Source organism: Portunus trituberculatus, chromosome 19 (assembly GCF_017591435.1).
Source record: "Portunus trituberculatus isolate SZX2019 chromosome 19, ASM1759143v1, whole genome shotgun sequence".
In the NCBI taxonomy this organism is placed as follows: Eukaryota; Metazoa; Arthropoda; class Malacostraca; order Decapoda; family Portunidae; genus Portunus; species Portunus trituberculatus.
In genome coordinates this window covers 16,630,590-16,638,089 of record NC_059273.1, presented here as the reverse complement: position 1 = coordinate 16,638,089, position 7,500 = coordinate 16,630,590, and the positions used below count along the sequence as shown (strand labels likewise).

The following is a 7,500-nucleotide window of genomic DNA, read 5'->3' as shown; positions in this document are numbered from 1 at the left end:
AAAGTATTGATATGAACAAGACATAATTGTACATACAAAAAAGAATAAATACAAAGAAAACAGTACAACAACAACAACAACAACAACAACAACAACAACAAACTGAATGCGTAAAACAGAGAGAGAGAGAGAGAGAGAGAGAGAGAGAGAGGAAACGAAAGGCGTAGAAAAAGAGGGAAGGAATAAGGAAAGGAGGGAGGGAGGGGGGAGGGAAGTAGAGAAGAAGAGAGAGAGGGGATCCTGTCGGTCCTTCTGAGGAGAGGGAGAGGGAGGGAAGGAGAGGTAAAGTGTTTGTATGGGGACGGAGGAGAAAGAGGGAGAAAACAGATATATATATATATATATATATATATATATATATATATATATATATATATATATATATATATATATATATATATAGAGAGAGAGAGAGAGAGAGAGAGAGAGAGAGAGAGAGAGAGGAAGATGAGATTAAGAACAAACTCTTCTCCATCATTAGTCTCACCACTATTAACTCGTCCACCTTCAGTCACCACCATTATCACCACCATCACCGCCAGCGTCATTATCACCACCTCGTTTATCACCACCAACACCACAAGCGTCATTTGAGTCATGAACCATTATCGTCACTATCTGGTCATCCTGCTCACCGCCGACACTTACTACTGTTTCCGTATTCTCAAACCTTTCCAGTCTTATCATCTCTTTGAGGCCCTTATTAAAAAAAACCTTTGCTCTTTCACATGGCCGTTTCTCCAAGGCCACAGAGATGATAAGCCTCATTCTCATGCCTGTTTCTTCTCTTTACAATGTAGAAATCTTGTTAATCTACCGCTAAAAATACAAAAAACATCTTAAAAAACCGTGTCACTTCAACTAGAGCCTTTTGAAAGTAATGAAGATGCAGCGCAGATGTATTTCAGATTATGGCCTTTAAACAGGTTGTCGTAGGAGGTACTGAGGATTTTTTAGAGTATTTCCGTGACTGTTGTAGGAGGAACTAAGGATTTTAAGAGTATTCGTGACTGTTATAGGAGGAACTAAGGATTTTAAGAGTGTTTTCGAGACTTACAGGAGGTACTAAGGATTTTAAGAGTATTTCCGTGACTGTTGTAGGAGGAACTAAGGATTTTTAAGAGTGTTTTCGTGACTGTTGTAGGAGGAACTAAGGATTTTAAGTGTTTTCGTAACTGTTGTAGGAGGTACTGAGGATTTTAAGAGTGTTTTCGTGACTCTAGTGATAGTTTAGCAAGAATCCTACAACATTAGTAAGAAAAAAACAGTGAAAATTATCTACATATCCTTAGAAAACGGTCCATATGAGTCCAAAGCGTTTCAAAATACAGGTTAGAGAGGGATGTGAAACCGCCGCAAGACTCAACCTTGGCGCCACTGTGTAGGGAGGAGGCGGCACTGAATAGCATGGCAGGAGTTTCAAGAGGATGGAGTGTGAATGATGATGTCTGTGGTAAGTTTTAGACACTCATGAGCTTTGTGTGGGACTGCACGTCAATTATTAGTTTCTAGCAGTCCCCTTGTTACGCTTCTCTCTCTCTCTCTCTCTCTCTCTCTCTCTCTCTCTCTCTTCATTCTCAGTTACATTTGGCTAGTAAAGTTGACCCAGGGTAGTTCCGGTACCTTGCGTAATGTTTCAAGCAACGGGTGGTGATGCGGGAGGGTTGGCACATCTGGCTGGGGTTGTTTCGTCAGGTTCGAAGCGCCCGGTGAACATTGCGAAACGGTTGCTGTGGTGGTGTTGGCAAGGGAGGGCTCGGAAGGGCACACAATGCAGGGCTTCCGCTAGAATGCGCGGCTAACACGTTGTCCTCGTTAGTGATGCCATTCCGTATTCTTGTACAGGTCAGTATCGTATCGCGGGGATTGTGGTGAGAGGTATTGGGGATCTTAAGCGTGTCTTTTATTTCTATTTAGTATTATTTATCTTTTTACAGTTATTCTGGATCGTCTCTGAGAAAAGATAGAATAAATAAAACAAAAACTGTTGGAATCCGAGTAATTATGTCTGGTCTTTGATAGTCCTTGTGAGAACCCATTAAATTCAATACGGGTGTGTACATTATAGTTTCACAACTGACTCGCTTTATACTTATAATTAAACAGTTAGTGCATGTGATGGTGCAGTTCACCGATATCACTCTTTATTGAGCTGTATATAAGGATTAATGTATCTTTATATAATGAAGATACATAATTCCAAATGTAAAGTTGTATCAGTTGAAATATTCGTAGTCATCGTTGGTTTACGTGATTCCATAGAAGAAAAAAAAAAAAAAAAAGGCGTATAGTGCATGTGGCTGTAGCATCTCTATGTCAGTGTAAGCATTCGTAATCATCATTAGCCAGAGTTCGTGGTGCAGGACAAAGGTATCTGTGTTCTACATGTGAATCTCTCCTCGTTTAGCGGTTGGAGGTTAGTGTGTCTCCTTCCGCAACCAGATAGGACGGTACTTCAAGTGTCTGATGTCACTCACGGCTCCCACGAGACACGGCAGCGTTATGGGACTTTCAGTGGCCTTACAGTAATGAGTTGAGGGTTCCTAATGACCCGACACTCCATCAGACACAGGACAGTAGATAGAGCAGCGTGGTGTTGCGTCAGTCAAAGTGAGGCAAGTGTTACGGTACTCAAACTTGGGACTGTCATTTCCGTCATTTTATCTCCACGACTTTTAACATTGTCTCGTGGAAGTTGTGAGAATTCTAGTGATAGTTTAGTAAGAACTATGCATCACTAATGGAAAAATGCTCAATAGATCTTGACAAATTATTCTACAAGATCTAGTGGAAGATATTTCAAAGAGTGCTTTCATGATTCCAATAATATTAATAGCAAGATTTTAACGTCAAATATTTAAAAACATCCACTGGAATCTGATCAAATATCGCTGTAGCCTCAAGAAATTTTAGTTATTGATATTTCTAAGAGTATTCCAGTGATTATAGTGATAACAATAGCAAAAAAAGAGAAAAACTACTAGAATCTGTCTAATCATCTCTGTACTCTTGTCAAAATCCTCTACAGATATCAAACCAAAGAAAAAAAAAAAAAAAAAAACTGAAGCCGCGTGATAGAGTTAAGAATAAGTTACGCTGATAAATGCTATTGACTTCACTAACGTCTGCGCACGAGGAGGCCCACCCACGTGAAGACTCGTAAGGAGAGTTTTGGATCACTGTTGAATTTGTCTATTGACTCATGACGACCGTAGAAAATGAATGAGTGAAACGGAGATGCTAATTCAGAAACATGACATGGATTCGATAGTCGTGTGTGTGTGTGTAATAATAATAATAATAATAATAATAATAAACGGTTTATTAGTTAGGCAATGTAAAAAATTACACTGAAAATGTACAGGGGGGGGGACTAACACAATGATGTGTGTGTGTGTGTGTGTGTGTGTGTGTGTGTGTGTGTATGTGTGTTTGAGTGCGCGTTTTCCTGCTTTTAGTGCTTATCAGTATTGAATGTTTCAGTAAGTGTCAGTGATAATAGAGATAAGTGTGACGGTACTGATGGCACTGTTGCGTGTGTTACTTACTGGTACTGCTGTTACTGTTACTACTCCTCTTGCTCCTCCTCCTCCTCCTCCTCCTCCTCCTCCTCCTCCTCCTCCTCCTCCTCCTCTTTTTCTTACTACTGCTACTACTACTGTTACTAATAATGTTGCTGTTGCTTCTACTACTGCTATTACTACACACACTACACACACACACACACACACACACACACACACACACACACACACGTCCTAAGATTGTGCTCGAGTGTGTGTGTGTGTGTGTGTGTGTGTGTGTGTGTGTGTGTGTGTGTGTGTGTGTGTTCATCCACCGGGAAGGATCTGGACTCAGACACAGACCAGTTAAAGAAAAAAAAAAAAAAATAGAGAGAGAGAGAGAGAAAAAAAAGAGTAAAATAAGAAGCAGAGAAGAGAAATCTAATCATCTTTTCAAATCGATGTCAGTCACTGGAAGACAAATAAAACGACTCATCATCAAAACAATGGAGAGAAAGACAAACACCTGATTACAATACAAGGCGAGGCAACGAGGAGGACGAAGAGGACGAGACCGAGGAGCAGGAGGAGGACGAAGAGGAGAAGGAGGAGAAGGAAGAGGAGAAGGAGGAGAAGGAAGAGGAAGAAGAGGAGGAAGAGGAGCAGGAAGAGGAAGAGAAGGAGCAGAAGGAGCAGGAGGAGGAGGAGGACGAGACCGAGGAGCAGGAGGACGAAAAAGAGAAGGAAGAGAAGGAAGAGGAATAGGAAGAGGAGAAGCAAGGGGAGGAGAAGGAAGAGGAAGAAGAGGAGGAAGAGGAGCAGGAAGAGGAAGAGAAGGAGCAGAAGGAGCAGGAGGAGGAGGAGGACGAGACCGAGGAGCAGGAGGACGAAAAAGAGAAGGAAGAGAAGGAAGAGGAATAGGAAGAGGAGAAGCAAGGGGAGGAGGAGGAGGAGGAGGAGGAGGAGGAGCAGGAGCAGGAGCAGGAGGAGAAAGAACTGGAGGAACAGGAGGAGGACGAAGAGGAACAGGAAGAACAGGAGCAGGAGCAGGAGGAGGAGGAGGAGCAGGAGGAGGAGAAGGAGCAGGAGGAGGAGGAGGAGCAGGAGGATCAAGAAAACGAGAAGACTGAAAAGAAGAGAAAGCGCAATAATGGTAATGTAAATAATAATAATAATAATAATAATAATAATAATAAGAAGAAGAAGAAGAAGAAGGAGAAGGAGAAGGAGAAGAAGAAGAAGAAGAAGAAGAAGAAGAAGAAGGAGAAGAAAGAGGATAATAATAATAATGAGAAGAACATGATGATGATGATGATGATGGTGATTATGTTGAGCAGGAGGAGGAAAAAGAGGAAGAGGAGGAAAAGGAGGAGAGGAGAGGGGAAGAGAGAGGATGAGAGGAGAAAATGAAATAAAAGAAAACAACAACAACAACAACAACAACAACAACAAAAATATAATCAAATGAAGTAATTAATATTTTGAGGATGAAGAAATGAAAAGACAAACAAAAGGAACGAAGGAAGGAAGGAATGAAAGCAGGAAAGGAAGGAAAGAAGGAGGAAAGAGGCAAGATGAGGAAGAAGATGAAAAGGCGACAGGTGAAGAAAGAGCGAGAGAATATTTAATAAGGAAGCAACGAAAAATAGAGGAAAGACGAGACGAAAAGACGAACGAGAGAGAGAGAGAGAGAGAGAGAGAGAGAGAGAGAGAGAGAGAGAGAGAGAGAGAGAGAGAGAGAGAGAGAGAGAGAGAGAGAGAGAGAGAGAGAGAGAGAGAGAGAGAGAGAGAGAGAGAGAGATGAGACGAGAGAAAAGAAGAGAGTGAAATTTGAGCTACGTTCCGATTAGATAAAAAAAAAAAAAAAAGAGAAGCTGTTGTTTTTTTTCCCCTCCCAGCTTTTCGTATCATATAATTTATGCCCAAATGAGTCTGGGTGGGTTCTGGGGCGCCCCGATGCCTCGAACTCACAAAACAAAGCAACACAAAAAGAGAAACAAAACCAAATAAGAAGAAAAGTAAGCTGAAGTAGTTATGTCTTTTCTTCTTACGCTATTTTTTTCTCATCTTTTGTGTTTTACTGTAATCAAAAGTACATTACGAGGGAAGGAAGGAAGGGAAGGGAAGGAAGGATGGACTGGACAAGGATGGGAGAGGAAGAAAGGATGAGGGAAAGGGTAGAAAAGAAAGGAAGCCGGAAGGAAGGAAGGAAAGAAAGGGAAAAAAATGAAGGACGGGAAGAAGTAGAGAAGGACATGAAAGGAAAGAAGTACGAAGGAAAGGTAATGAAAGAAATAAAAAAAAGTAGGAAGGTGAGGAAAGGAATAAGACAAAAGGAAAACAGAGATGTTAAGGAATAAAGGAAAGGAAAGAAAGACAAGAAGGGAATGGAGGAGAGAAAGTAGAAAGCTATGAAGGAAGAAAGGAAAAGAACAGGTGTAAAAAAAAGCAGAAAAACAAAACAAAACAATCTTAAAACTATTACGAAGAAATTTTAGTTTACCAGTATTATCCTCTCCTCTCTCTCTCTCTCTCTCTCTCTCTCTCTCTCTCTCTCTCCGCCCCACCACCTCCCACGGGCGGCCTGTCATCACCCTAGCCCTGCAGTCTTTCCGGATATTGGCTGCCTCCACCCTCCTCGCTTGGCCGCTCGCTCTGATTCGTCGCAACGTTTACGAAAAAAATATTACTTGAAAGCTCCCCTTGACTCTGCCGACACACGCACCTCCTCCTCCCCCTCCTCCGCTACGCCGCCGCCGCCGCCACCTCACCGTCATTTGTACTAAAAAAGAAAACGGGTGGGATTAGTGTAGCAAGAAAGAATGCCTGAGTAAAGGTAGCAGATATGTGTAATGGAGATCTCTCGTGGTGTCCTTCGGGAAAAAGATATATTTTTTGGCGAGGAAAGAGAGAGAGAGAGAGAGAGAGAGAGAGAGAGAGAGAGAGAGAGAGAGAGAGAGAGAGAGAGAGAGAGAGAGAGAGATACAGACATACTGGCACTAAAAGACAAAGCAGACTGGCCAACAAACACATAACAAAATGCAAAAAAGAAATAAAAGAAAAAAAACTAACAAAGAAAAACAGGAAAGGAACAAAAAACAGGAAAGAAAAAGGAAAAGAATTAACCCCTGTCACTTCAGAGAGAGAGAGAGAGAGAGAGAGAGAGAGAGAGAGAGAGAGAGAGAGCCATACCCTCCCGCCTTGCCGCTCGTTCATTTTTACGTATATTTGAAAACGCGGTGAGTGTGACTTTTATGCATCGAAGCTGTTAGGGGTCGAGCAGTGACTGTTTGCGTAGCGGTGTGGCATCGGGAGGGCGGCGGGCAGGGGAGGGAAGGAGAGAAGGAGAGAGGGAGAGGAGTGAGGGAGGGAAGGCACAAGAGGAAGGATGGACAGAGGGGTGGAGGAGGTGGAGAAGGGATGGTCAGGAGGTGGTAGTGGTAGTGATGGATGGTCTGAAAGTTTGTGAAGGTTGAGAACGAGGGAGGGAAATTCGATAAGACTACGTTTAAGATTGAAGGAAAGTGTTATGAGACAGATTAGATTACCGGAGAGAGAGAGAGAGAGAGAGAGAGAGAGAGAGAGAGAGAGAGAGAGAGAGAGAGAGAGGCAAGGTGTCAGAGGAGAGGGAGGATGGGAAAGAAGAAGAGTAAGAGGAGTAAGGGTCTGTAGTGGGGCGGAGGGACGAGGAGTAAGAAGAGACGTGTGGAAATGGGTGATAAAAGAGAAGGGTAGAGGCGGGACGTGAGGTAAGGGACGGAGAGACGGTGAATAGCCCTGCAAATATGTATTCTCGCTACTTTGCATCTACGTGACCACTACGACCACCTCCTCTCACCTGGAACACCTTTGCTACCTGTTACCTGCAGGGTGCTGGAGGCGTGGCAAGGCGCCGCGCTCTGAGGGCGTAGGGAGGCGCTGCACGAACACGCATCACTGGCAGGACGGTCAGACTGATGACACAGAATTACGAGACAGATACGTGTGGAATTTCGTC

At 42.9% G+C, this 7,500-nt stretch overlaps 1 protein-coding gene across 2 annotated transcripts in view; it reads right to left on the bottom strand.

Annotated features, from left to right (window-relative positions):
- The window catches only part of LOC123506086 (adipolin-like), a 22,115-nt gene that overhangs the window by 13,557 nt on the left and 1,058 nt on the right, over positions 1–7,500 (bottom strand). The gene's annotated exons all lie outside the window — the stretch shown is intronic.